At 38.4% G+C, this 13485-nt stretch overlaps 1 long non-coding RNA gene across 1 annotated transcript; it reads right to left on the bottom strand.

Moving 5' to 3' along the window:
- Positions 1–9593: 9593 nt before the first annotated feature.
- LOC144682472 (uncharacterized) lies at positions 9594–12147 on the bottom strand. Its single transcript, XR_013577047.1, has 2 exons — positions 11791–12147; positions 9594–11526 (listed from the first exon to the last, which is right to left on the bottom strand). It is a non-coding gene; the product is annotated as an uncharacterized LOC144682472 (long non-coding RNA).
- Between the last annotated feature and the right edge of the window lie 1338 nt (positions 12148–13485).

The raw sequence follows: 13485 nt of genomic DNA, 5'->3' as shown, positions 1-13485 counted from the left end.
AGCTTATAGGCCATAGGTATATTGTTGACGCATTCACTAGAACACCTAAACCTAGCAAGACATGTGGAAAGTGTGGTCTTTTGCATGCACCAAGGAAGTGCTCAGCTATCCAGCAATTCTGCAAGGCATGTGGCAGAAAAGGCCATTGGCAACAGCTGTACACTAGGGCAAAGGCTGATGCAGCTGCAAAGAGCTGTGCACTGATCCAAACAGATGTACACAATGGGTACCTCCAAGCAACAAGAATGACCATCCAATCTCCTGTAAGAAACACACATGAGGTGATTGACAAACCAGAAAATGATGGTGGTGTACGTGGTGAGATGAAGAGCGGTGAACACAGGTTTCAGATGGTCAATCCCGTGGGAAACAAAGACACTGTCACACCATCCAAAGTGTTTGCCAAGATTCAAATTATCTGTTCTAAGAAAGTTGGTAACTATTCATTATTGACCAAGATTGACACAGGAGCAAGCGCCAACATACTACCCCTGTAAATTCTAAAAGTCATGCATCCAGAGACATGGAAGGTCATGGCGAAACCTATTGCTGTGCAACTTTGTGTGCAACAGTTCACTAATTTGATGTGCAAGTTCCATCATCTTAGAGTGCAAGTTCAATCAATCTTCCTGGATACCATAGATGTTCTGCACCATGGAGACTAAAGGCCCAGCAATTGCAGGTCTACTAGCAAGCAGTGACCTCACACTAGTGACAATCCATGGAATTAGTCATATCTCATACGCAGATCAACTTCAGAAACTACCCCAATCACCTCAGTTCATAACCTAACATTGAAATATCCAGCATGTTTTGACAAAATTGGCAGTTTCAAGGGAGCTGCAACATTACGCTTGCAGGAGAATGCAAGTCCTTCAATTGATTCACCAAGTATGTGCAGTGTCCACATACAAGACAAATTAAAGGTTGAACGAGACAGAATGGACAAAATAGAGTAGAAGAGCACATCGATTGGAGCAGCTCAATCACGTGCCATAAAGAAAGATGGACCGTTGAGTGTATACCTCAATCCACAACATTTAAACACAGCTTTGAAACGTTGTCCTTACAAAATATCCACACTAGCAGAGTTAAATCTGAGATTTGCAGTTGCAAAATTCTTCTTGAATCTTGATGCCAAGCATGGTTACTGATTGGTACATCCTGCAGAGAAGTCCCAAGAGCTTACTACAAGAGCAGCCCTGTTCAGACGATACTGTTTTAAATGACTTCTTTTCGGCTTTTAGCCAAGATCTCTTTTAAGCTCACATTGACCGCATTACATGCACTGTGCTAGGAAGCATCTGGTTCACCGATGACATTGCAGTTGTGGGAAGAACAAAGCAAGAATATGACTGCGTTTCACGCTGGCCAGGCCTTAATTGGCCCGTCAGCGTGAAATTGCCTTCCGGGCCCAATCGCGGGCGGCAATCAGCTTTTCGACTGCCCCCACCGAGCCTGCACACCAAGGGCAGAATTCTGCCCATGAACATGTATTGTAAATAGTACACTTCTTTGGAAGGGGAGAAAGTATATTTAAAAAGGAAGGGGGATGTTGTAATACACCTTTAAGGGATAGCAGCATGCCATCACTAGAAGGGAAATATGTGATCCAGTCTCAGTTTCACTTTGGCCTGTGAGCAGAAAACAGCACACACAGCTCTGCTGCTGTCCTCTATTTATGTATATATGTTCTTATGTGCTTAGTTTAAATAAATGAACCCACACTGTGTTTACATAATACCTTATGAGTGATTGGTGCCTTTATAACATTATTAAAACATGACACAAAGTAGTCACATAATTCGTACTTCTGAGGCACAGCTGAACCAAGCAGTCATCAGAGAAAGGGAAGAAATACAACTCCCATCATGAGGCATTGCCACAAGGTGACATCACATCCTGACAGTGCAGCCCAAACAAACTCAAACCTTAAACCAGAAAATAAAAGCCAGGAGAACTCTGATAGGCTAAAACTTTGGTGGGCTGTGATGGGATTGGTGGAGTTTGAATTTCATTGAGGAGTCAGACATGATCAACGAGTATTAGTCTGAGTGCGATCAGTGTGAGCGAGTGTTCAGATCACTTCACCTCTTACCTTTTCATTAAAAACAGAGATAGAGAGAAAAGAAACATTTATTTTCTCCTTAGTTTTAGCAGCTTTTAATGTTCTGGTTTGGAACCTTGGTGTTGGATCTTGCATTAAGCCCGTTAAGAGTGAGTAAAGCTTTTATTTTCTTCTAAACTTTAATTGTTATTCACTCGGGCTACAAATTTGACCCATTTGACTAATTAAAGTTGGTGCATTTTCCTCTCTTGTGCTTCCCCAGAGCCCACTCGTGCCATGCCGCCAACTTTCCATGTCACTTCCACTGACATCTCCCAGAATATCTCCAGCCAAAGTTGGCAAACCTAGGTGGGGCCAATGTATCTCTTTAACCAATCAGATTTAATGATTGAGGAGAAATGAAAAGGGAGTAGAGTGAATTTGAGTCAAATCAAAAAGAGAAATAAAGAGAGGGAAAGAAAGCTTGGGTTAAGAGAGTGCAATAAAAAAGATTGAAAGGAGAAATGAGAATATTACTACATTTTAAAATCTCTAAGAACAATTTACTATCTGTAGGAATGAGACTCAACAGTTTCATGCATTCTCTTCCTGCGTTAGAGGTTGAGTAGCATTGTAGGAACATAAATTTCATCATTAAAAGGGTAGTTATTCTGTTAAGTACCAACCATAACTTTCTATGTTGCTTTACTTACCAATGAAATGTACAAATGCAGTAATCTTTGAGATATCAGGAGGTTGACAGTGGGCTATCATTTTTGTGACATAGCACACATCATTTAGCAACAGACTTCCTCACCAAAAATTCCTGGACAATTTATATGTTAATAAAGGCATGTGTATTAATTATGCCATTATTTTGCCAGCAAATTCTGGTTTGGTATAATCCTGGAAGTCTGGCAACTGTACAATAAGTGTTAGCATCAACTGCAGAATAAAGCTTCCCTTACTCTGCCCTAATAATGGAAATGCATTTAAAACTGCCGATCCTGACTAAGTGGCTCTTGGCTTCAGAGTAGCAAGACAAATGTGTAATAATGAGAGCCTGAGTGAAACTTATGGCTTTTTGGGAGATATATTATAGAATTGCTGAATTCAAACCCTTCATTAATCTAGTTCTCAACAGTTTATACCTGAGAACAGCTGAGTTCATGGATTTTGAAATTCAAGCTAAACAGAAATTTAGGATTTTGGAGTTTACAAGTCACCCCAGCAGTTCAAATTACTGCTTACGCACAATCTAAAACGTATCAGGTTAATGAAGGAATGGCATTGCTGTATTTGGATGTGGTGTTATAATGAGATTCTAGCTTCAATGTTAAACATTTATGGCTTGGTGCTGAAGTGTAGCTTTAGTGCTTAACCTTACATGGGCCTCTCTCTATTCGTCCTTTAGGTATTTAATGAGGACTTCCCTCCCTGCAGTGTGGGAGGCCAAGCATCATGTGGAGGCTTAGTAACAATACAGTTTTCCCTATGGATACCAGAGACCTTGGAAACAATCAAGCACAGTAGCAAATTAACTCTAAAGGATTAGTCTCTTGTTCTTAAGTAATATGATTTGATATAACTCTTAGCTTAATTATAGTTGGCAGCTCACAGTACTGTGCAGTTTATATGTCAGTTGGGTATTCACTGGCATTTATTTTAGAAATAACTTGTGTTTTCAAATAGATTTTACCAGTGAGTTAAAAACCCGTTACTTTGCACTGAAGAATGAACAACATTGCAAATCACTGTTTCTCTTTAATTGTCAGTTGATCACATAATTTATTTGTGTGGTTGCACTAGAAGTAATCATTTGGTTACTCCTAGTGAACCTTGGAAGTTTTTACATATCTTAATTTATTACCCTTTATTAAATATTCACAATATAACCCCATAAATAACCAAAGAATTTAACATTCAATGTAAATTGGCATAAATATAGTTCATTTACTAATAACAGTGAAGGTTACATTACTGCCATTATTATTCTAAATCTTAGTGTTTAAACAGGCAACTTTATTTATAAACTGACTTTACCAGTCTTAACAACAGTGAGTCCTAAATCAGATTTAGTTTGCGTAATCGGCTTGACCATGAGTGACTGAACACCATTGACAGAATAAGCTGCTAAAATTGTTACTTCAAAAAGAAACAAATTCACTCTCCAGTACAAACTGAATAATTTTCATATTAATCTGATCACAAAACTGAGCAAAGCATTTTCTTTCCTTTCAAGCCTGATTGCACTGGCCAGGTTGGATTTCTGTTCAAATCAGGACTTGCTTTTTGTTGATGTGGATTTAATATTTTGGCTACCGGTGAGGAAAGCCAAAACAGTGCATTGCAGGGCAGGAGAAGTGATCCCACCATTCTCTTGAAATCACATTCTTTGCTATACTACTCTGGTAGAAAGTCCTTCCTCCTTAGACACAATCAGTGGAAGAATTACAGTCACAGTTGCAGAGTGACTTTGACCTAACTCTCCAGTTTGTTATAAAGTTAATTCCCTGCACACACACTGCATATCTGTGAATTGGTATTTAACTACTTTACAGAACTGCGGTCAACCCTGGAGAATATGACATCTCCAGGGCCAGCTGAAGTAAAACTGCTTGAAAGAGTTTGTAAGTATAGCTGTCAATTCCATCAGGCAAGTCCAGCTGTCCCATTCAAATGGTTCATGCAAAGCCAGAAAGAGAGAGGTCCAGACCACAGTGTCATATATCAGCAGTTACAAAGGCTTCTTACAACCCAACAGAAGGTAGATAAAATGTCACCTCCATTGTTGGAATCACCGACATCCATAAGGGTACAGTAGCATCGTGAATATGTTACTGGGATAGTCATCCAAAGACTGGAGTAATGAATCAGGGAACATGGGTTAAAATCCCACCATTGCAATTTGAGTTCAGTTTTAAAAAGCTGGTACCAGTAAAAGTGGCTTTCCTTCAAAAAGGTGATGAAGTCATTAGCTCTGGCAAACAAGTCATGACATCGATAATGATCCACTGCAGATTGGCTGGTCTGATGGAGGCCACTCAAGGCAGCTTGATACATCTGTATCTGCATACAACATAAAAGCTGTGACAGATTTCCCTGTCATGTACAGGCCGCATGTCTCTTGTTGCGGGTTTGAATGCAGGAAATGGCAAAATCTTATATAAAAGCTTCCCTATGTGGGGGAGTTTATTCTTCTCTGTAATAAAATCAATTGATAAAATGCTGATAATGGTCCCTTCAAAGCAGTTACTGGAATATGCCGTTTTCAAAAGTTTGGGGGTTGTGTGGTGAGTTACATTGGGATTCTCCTGCTCCTTTGCTTGCCTAAATAACTGCAAACCCCATTTTAATGGGGTTGCTGCAATTCTTCCATTGTAATTATGGCGGACAAGTGGGAGAGCTCTTGTGTAATCTGTCCTCAATCTATAAATTGTTTAACTGGAAAACAGTGTATGGTTAAAAGGCTCAGATGCGTAAAACGTTTTCTGAAATCTCTGCAGTAAGCCTGTTACATCCCAGGAACTTCCCTTGTGAAATTTGACTGACAACCTACAGCAAAGTCTTATGGGACTAACAGAAGGATAATTTCAAATAAAATTTCAAACTTAACCTTGTTTCATGAGTCACTGGACTCTGCAAAATACCACTAGCCATAGTAAATTTCAGAGGGAGGAAGAAAGAAATATGTATACCACAATAGAGAATCCAGGTAGGACTATTTAATGATCTATCACATACCTTCAGTTACAGTGTGAAAAATAAGATTATCAGGAAGTTAAGTTCATCTAGTGAGTAAAGTGCATGTTGTCCATGCACTAAACCGCTTCCTAAGCTTGTAATATGATGGGTAGGAAGTGCAGCTTCAATACGAGCCTGAAGTGTGCACCCGCCATATTGGCTAAGGCCACACCTGAAACAGGCCTTGTTATGTTCCTATTATCGGGTCGCTTTGCTCCGCGAACACGATTGCACACCTACCTAATGATGAGTGAGTTGGTAAACTAAATGATGTAAACAAAGAGACCGTTGTAAAATGAAGCACATACTGTTTATTCATAAAAGCAACGAGAACAAACACATACGTGCTTCTCTGACCAAAAACCATTCTAACATTGTAGCCCGTGCTACACAGCAATTGAGTAATACAATCACGTGGTCAATCTGCTCACATTCTCTTAAAGGTGTATTACACCTCAGATTACCACATGTCTAAAACCTGTTTGATGGGGCCACTGCAAAGATGGTTTCCCTTGAGGCAGCAGACACAGACTGCATTAATAGAAAACAGTTCTACAGCCTTCCTAACAGGTACTTAAAGGCTACAACCAACAAGGCAAGTATTTAAAATGTACTTATCCGAAAATAGATTTGGAGTGAACCAGAGAAACAACTTGCATTTATATGGCACCTTTCATGACCTTACTTTACAGCCAATTGAATACTTTTTGAAGTGTAGTCACAGTTGTAATGTAGGGAAACACAGGAGCAAATTTTCACAGCAATATTCCATAAACAACAATGAGAAAATGACCCAATAATTTGTTTTAGGTAATAAAAACAAAGGGGAATTCTGCAGGTCTGGTAGCAACTGTGGAAAGAGAAAATGGAGTTAACATTTCGAGCCCAATATGACTCTTCTTTGGAGTTTCTTCAGAGGTGACTGTGCAACAACTGGGCCATGGCTGACACTTTCCTCCTAACCTCACAACCTCCTCCCTGTCTCTTTCCAATTACCAGCGTTCCCTCCCAAACCTATCAGCACCATTTCCAACATAGTTGGACCCCCATCTCTCCCTATATGGTCAACCTCTTCCTCACTTACCTGGGGGATGTGGCAACCGTGTGCTGATCTTTAATCTTGCTTTGCCAGTGAGGTGCCTGCTACACTTCAGATCCATGTTGTGGCCTCAGCTCGGGCCCAATATTGTGGCACCTTGGGCCTCACCATTCAGGTGCAGTGATTGTTCCCAAAAGTTATTGCCTAAGATATTGCTAAGCCATGGTATTCAGGTATGTAAGCTATTTATCATGCTAGACGGTTGAGGTTTTTCCTGTTCATAAGATAATTTTGGTAGTTAATTCATTTGCAATGTGTGAGTACGCAGCTTTTATTACTAGTGACATCATTTAACACATATTACTCATTACAGCATTTGCATTTCAGGTCAGGGATCTTTTGTCAGTACTGGAAAAGCTGGAGATATGACTGGTTTTAAGCAAGTACAGAGTTATAGGGAAAGGGGAAGATTGGGGAAGAACAATTATCATCCCATTTTGTCTTGCACCATCATCCCTTTTATCATTTAACCTCTCCTGCCCTCCACCCTTGTTGGAAAAGGAAACAGTTAAAGGAGTTCAGTGCTAATTATTAGTTAACAACCTAAGTATCCATTTGATTATATAAAATGGATAACCCCTTCAAGGGGCTGTTTCTTACTTTGTCCCTTGTTTACTTTAATTGGTTGCTCAAAAGAGTAAAAGGGATAACAGGTGAGAAAAAGTTTTGTCTGTGGAGAATTTTATTACCAGTAATAAAACTCTGTCTGAAGGAATCTGTCTTGGTTTCGGTCTTCATTTCCAAACAACTATTGGAGCTTAACAGTGGCAGCAGAGAATGGTTGCTGCTTGTAAATAAAAAGATTGGCAACTAAGCTTTCTTTGGTCAAAAGATTGTATTTGGAGTTAACTTTAAGAGCAGAGTGGTTTGGAGTTACTCAAAAGTGGTTGAATCAAAATGGTGAGTTTCAGGGTATGATTACCGACTGATGTTTTCTGAGAGTGAACCCTATGAGCAGTGGAAGGATGAAGGAACCATGTGGACACGGGTTACGTCCTTGCCAAAGAAAAGACAGGAAATGGCCTTAGCATTTTCATTAGCATACAAAAGCAAAATAAGATGCAAAGTATTTTCGGAGTTGGGGCCTGAACATTTGAACACAGATGAAGGCTTGGAAATATTATTAGATTTTATGGATAAGATCTATCAAAAGGACGATTTATTAAGTGCTTACAAAACATTGTCAGATTTTGACAAGTTTAGAAAGTTGGAAGATTGTTCCATAAGATTACATAATGGAATTTAGTAGACTACATACAAGATTGCAAAAGTTCCACCTAGGAATTCCCCAATAAGTGCTGGCATTTAAGTTACTAGACTGTGCCAGAGTATTGAATATGGACAGGCTTCAAGCTCTAATGAGAGTTAAATTTTCAGAAAGATACACACTGATAGAACAGATGTCAGAAGCTCTAAAAATAATTCCTCGAGAAACATTCCTTTCCAGCCGTGTTCATGGCGCAAATGAGCCATTCGGCAATAAGATAGAAAATGGAGGATACAGTGTTAACAAGATGGCGAGATCGTTTAGAAACAGGGCACAGGCTTCAGTACGAAAGGAGATTTGTAACTAGAGACAATAAGGGCAGAAACACCTTTGACAATTGCTGCAGGAGAAAAGAATTAGGGAATTACAAAAAAAAAGGGAAAATCTGATAGGGTTGTTAAGCTCCAATAGTTGTTTGGAAACGAAGCCCAAAACCAAGACAGACACCTTAAGATAGAGTTTTATTACTGGACATAAAACTCTCCACAGTCAAAACTTGCCTCGCCTGTTATCCCTTTTACTCTTTTGAGCAACCAATTAAACTAAATTAAAGAAAATGAGGGATGTTATCCCTTTTATACAACCAAATGGGTACTTAGATTGTTAACTAATAATTAGCAATTGAACTCCAACTGTTTCTTTCACCAACAGATTCCCCTCTTCTTACAAAGAAAGTAATATTTAAGTTTATATAATCACAAAAATAACAAACATCAATATATATTTTTCATTCAATAAATTCACCTCCCCCCTTTCCCTCCCTCTGTTATTCATAAAGAGCTAGAAACCAATTGTTATGTGAACATATATCCTGGGGTGCATATTCGCTGTTGCGCTGCGGTCATTTATCGAGTAACAATGTATCAATCTATTCTGTCTACCAGCTACATGGAAAGCAGAAATAAATACACTCGATGAAGCTCCAGCATTTTGAGTCTTAAGTGGGATTATTTCTAATTTATGGGAACCAGAAGACATAATACTTTCTATTTGCTTAAAATCTGTTACACTTCTGACTTCTTCCAGTTCTGACGTAAGGTTATTCACTGTTTCTCTCTCCACAGATACTGCTTGACGTGCTGAGTTTTCCAGAATTTACTGTTTTTATTTATTCCAGCATCTGAAGAATCTTGCTTTTCTACTCAGTACAGCCTCCTGTTGGGAAGGACCCTGAATTACATGTGAGTCAATCAAAATATAATTGATTCTGAATTTCAGATGTGTCTTGCACTTGGCTGATTGCAAATGTTCCAATTTTCTAAATCAAATTTGTGGACTGTCAGCCACAGTTATCTCTGAACAAAATGCTCCATGATACCATCTATTGAGATCAGCCCTTATGCAGGGGCAAATCTTTATTCTGGCTTAGGGTGCATGATTTTTGTTTACTGGCTCAGGATGCAGAACAATGAATAAAGAATGATGGATCATATCCATTTTAAGTATCATATTTTTATAAAATCATATTTTAAGAATAAAAACAGAAATGGAAAGTTAAAAGCTGTACACTAATGGATTGATATAGTTAAAATAAATCTTACAATCTACTTTGCACAATTGAGTGTTGTGTTAATCAGCTATGATAAAAGCTGCATGTGATCCCCTCAAGGGAGGTTGGCAATGCAGTGTGATTATAATAGTGCAGAACAGCCAAGCTGTTACCATAGTAACAAGGTTCACAAGACCGCAGTGGAATGTGAGCCTGCATAATCTTCACAGCAGTGACATTCTTGAACAATTTTAGCATTATGATCTTCATCTGGAATCATCCGCATGGAACACAAACTTTGGAAACGTTTTACAAAAAAAAATTGCTGCAAGGAATTTAATCAATGCCTTCTCAGCAACTTACATTTCTGTAATCAACCAATTTGTTAATAAAACAGAAATTTCTGACTTGCAAGACAAAATTTGCTGTCATTGTCACTTTGAGTATTCAAACCTATAAGTCACTATTAGTAATGTTATCTTTCATGGGCAGTATTTGTTTTCCTTTTTATTGCCTGTGCTCAATATGTTTGTATGTAAGGGGTGTGTGTTTTCTCACCCTCAGTGCTTGTCCCAATTAAATGATTCCAGCAGCAGGTTTTTTTTGAGTTTAAAATAAAAAAGGTTATTTATTATCATAAAATTGCCCCAGATGTTTAAAATGTGACATCTCCCTCACTCATCCCACACACGCTATCGCATGTACAAAGATTAGATGCAGATGAAGGTAAATCAATACAGTTACAACTTATAATTATCACCATTTCTTTCATGGCAGGCCTATGGTTTCTTAGATGAGTTGATGCTTTAGTTGAAGTGAAGGTCTTATAAAGCAGAGGGTTCTCAGTAATCTGCGAAGCTTCTTGCAGTCAAATTTCCAGGAGGTTGGTTCTCGGATGAACTTGAAGTTGGAAGTGGGGGGGGGGGGTCATTCTGCCACTTTCAAGATATTGCTGGTTATTACCTTGGATGCTTGGATGGCTTGCAGCAAGTTCCATAGCTTTCAGTGGAATTCTGTCTGAAAGCAACTTCTTACTAAATGTAAAAATAAACAGGAAGTATTGCTCTTTCATCATGTGATTGTATATGTTCAAAGTCCCTTTTCAAATAAGATGGCTGGTTAGGTCGATTATACATCCTGTGTTGTGGATTTCTCACGTGAGAGTTTGAGACAGCCAGTGCCTTTGTATTTGATAGACCCATTCAATTTTAAATTACCCTTTTGAATTAGTTTCACTAAAGGGCAATGAGTGAACATTAGTGTGGAAGCTTCCTTTTGTTTCTTCTTGAGACGAGAGATTGGTTTCAACCCACAAAAGAAGTCAGGTGATCCTTGGGCAGAGATCTTTTTGTAGCCTTTGTGGCCAGTTTTTTAAAATATAAAAATTAGCCTGAAGTTCAGAGTACACCAGGACATGACATATCACACAACTGCTTAAATATTGCCATCAAGTTTTTCTCCATTGTTTTAATGGAGGGGTTACCTTCTTTAACATTCTCAACATTGATTTCCAGGTTTTAGTATAAACAATTGAAACTTTCAAGCATTATGAATAGGTTATTTGATTTTGTGACTTGGATATAAATATAAAGTTTTACAGATGCTTTTTCTTTGTTGGTTTAAAACCAAATTCTATAATTTGTAAATGGGTCACTAATGTCCTTTAGGAAGGGGAACTTGCCTTCCTTCTCTTGTTCTGACTATGTTACTCTATATGTAACTCCAGTTCCCCACTAACGTGGCTGTGTTAATAACCCTCTGAAGTCGCTGAGAAAGCCGCTACAGTACTGTGGCAGCACCTTCATCAGACTGCAATCATTCATGATCAGGGACCAACCTCAGCTTCTCAAGGAAATGCTCGATCCTTCAAATAAATAGCACTGGAAAAGATGAGATGATGAATGCATTAGAGTTTTGTTATACTGTGCAATGAAGTTCAGAAGCTCATAATAAAAGCACTAAAGCTGCAATTCCTGCACCACCGAGTGCAAAGGCACAATGATGAGTGCAATAGAACTGCAATTGTAAATTCAGATTTCTGTCCTATGATTTCCTCTCATGGCAAGTTCCTTATCTCAGCTGTACCATCAGCAAACATATCACATGAAAGTTAATGAAGGAATGAAAATTGGAGCACAACTTACCTTCTGCCATTCTAGTGTACTTTCTACCAGTTGGTGCAGAATAGCATTGAAAATATTAGCTAGCAAGTTGCCTCATCTCCATCGCAGCCAGGGAATAGTGTCAAATGAATATGTAGAGCAAAGGAAAAATTATTTTAGGAATGCACAAAGAAAACAAATAATGGAACAGAGTGAAAACTACTTAGCTTAATCTGAGAATATCATGTATGAAATGGCAGGCGTTGCGCAAACTTTGAATTGTTGGTAAGAACAAGAGAAGGTGCCGAACAATTATTCTTTACAAATATGACAAGCATCATCTTACATTTTGAAAGCACTCAATACAGTCCTTAACAAACTGCATGGAATTAAATTTAGAAAATCCTTGCAAGCTTTCAACTGGCTCAGCTAATTCACCCAATGAGTAGTTGTGTCAAAGAGAACAGGAAAGTTCCAAGTTTGATCCCTGGTCTGTAGTGAATTAGCTGTTCTGAACTAAGAGGAATGTGAATTGACCTCATTGCCTGGGTTAAGGATAGAGATATTGAGCAGTAGTTTCAAATAGTTTATTTAATATAGCTGTGGCTTGCAGAACTTTTGTCAGCTTCCAAACAGTGCTATATAATCACTGAAGACTTGATGGACTCCATGACCATAGCATATGGAATGACAGAGCAGTTGCCAGCCAGAGAATTACAGGCCATCTGTCTAGTTCAGTATATCAAAAACATTTCTCATCCCTTATTTATTTGTTTATTAAATGTACTAACAATCTCTGGCAACAAAGTTTAATACTTTCCCAATGAAGCCTGAGGTAAGATATGTTTTAATGTTGTTAAAGGTTATGTAGCTTTGTATCATACAATCCTTAAGGCACTTTGTTCATATTGCAAATAACACTGTGATATCTGAATTCCATAAACTTCAGAAGCAGTGTGTAGAAAGCTTAAGGATAACAATAGACAGTGATATTAGGTTAAGAATAGACAAGCTGGAAATCAAAGTTTGTTTCGAACTTATGGCTTGGAACCAAGCCATCTGTTATTGTGTGCAATAGGTATCACTGGGTATATGAACATTTAACAGTATCTTCTTCTTCAGGTACCATGTTTTACAATGTTGATGATTTTGGCTCTCCAACTTTCACAGTCCTTGATAGCAGCCAACATTGTGTTGTTGTTTTCAAATCTTATCCCTTCTTAAACTGTTGATATATTTCCTCCTTTGTCTCCCTCTTGTTCTGTTACCCTCATGTTTATCAGTCACCACCAGATGTTCTAGTTTCTCTCTACTAAGTAAATGCCCAAAGAATTATAGTTTTCTTTTGGTGATCATCTGCAAGAGATATTGTGTGCCTGCTTTCCTCAAAACTTCATTAGTCGTGTGTGTTGTTCATTAATCATCATCATACATCTCAAAAACCACATCACTGTTGCCTCCATTATCTTCCATTGTCTTGCTTATATTCCAACTTTCGCATCCATATAGTAATGTTAACCAGATGTAACATTTTAGTAATCTCTTTCTTTTCCATCGATATGTCCTTATTCCTAAAGAGGTCAGACATTTATGTGAAGATTTGTTTTCGCAGGTGTTATCCACTTCCTAGTGTCTTGGTCACTTTTCCTATCAGATGTTATTAGACTGCTGTTATGATTCTTGGGCAGACCCCAAGTTTTTGGTAAGAGCCGATTAGGTACCAATAATGTTTTGTTT

This window comes from Cetorhinus maximus, chromosome 7 (assembly GCF_964194155.1).
Source record: "Cetorhinus maximus chromosome 7, sCetMax3.hap1.1, whole genome shotgun sequence".
In the NCBI taxonomy this organism is placed as follows: domain Eukaryota; kingdom Metazoa; phylum Chordata; class Chondrichthyes; order Lamniformes; family Cetorhinidae; genus Cetorhinus; species Cetorhinus maximus.
The sequence above is the reverse complement of the archived record's forward strand: the minus strand, read 5'-3'. Positions and strand labels throughout refer to the sequence as shown.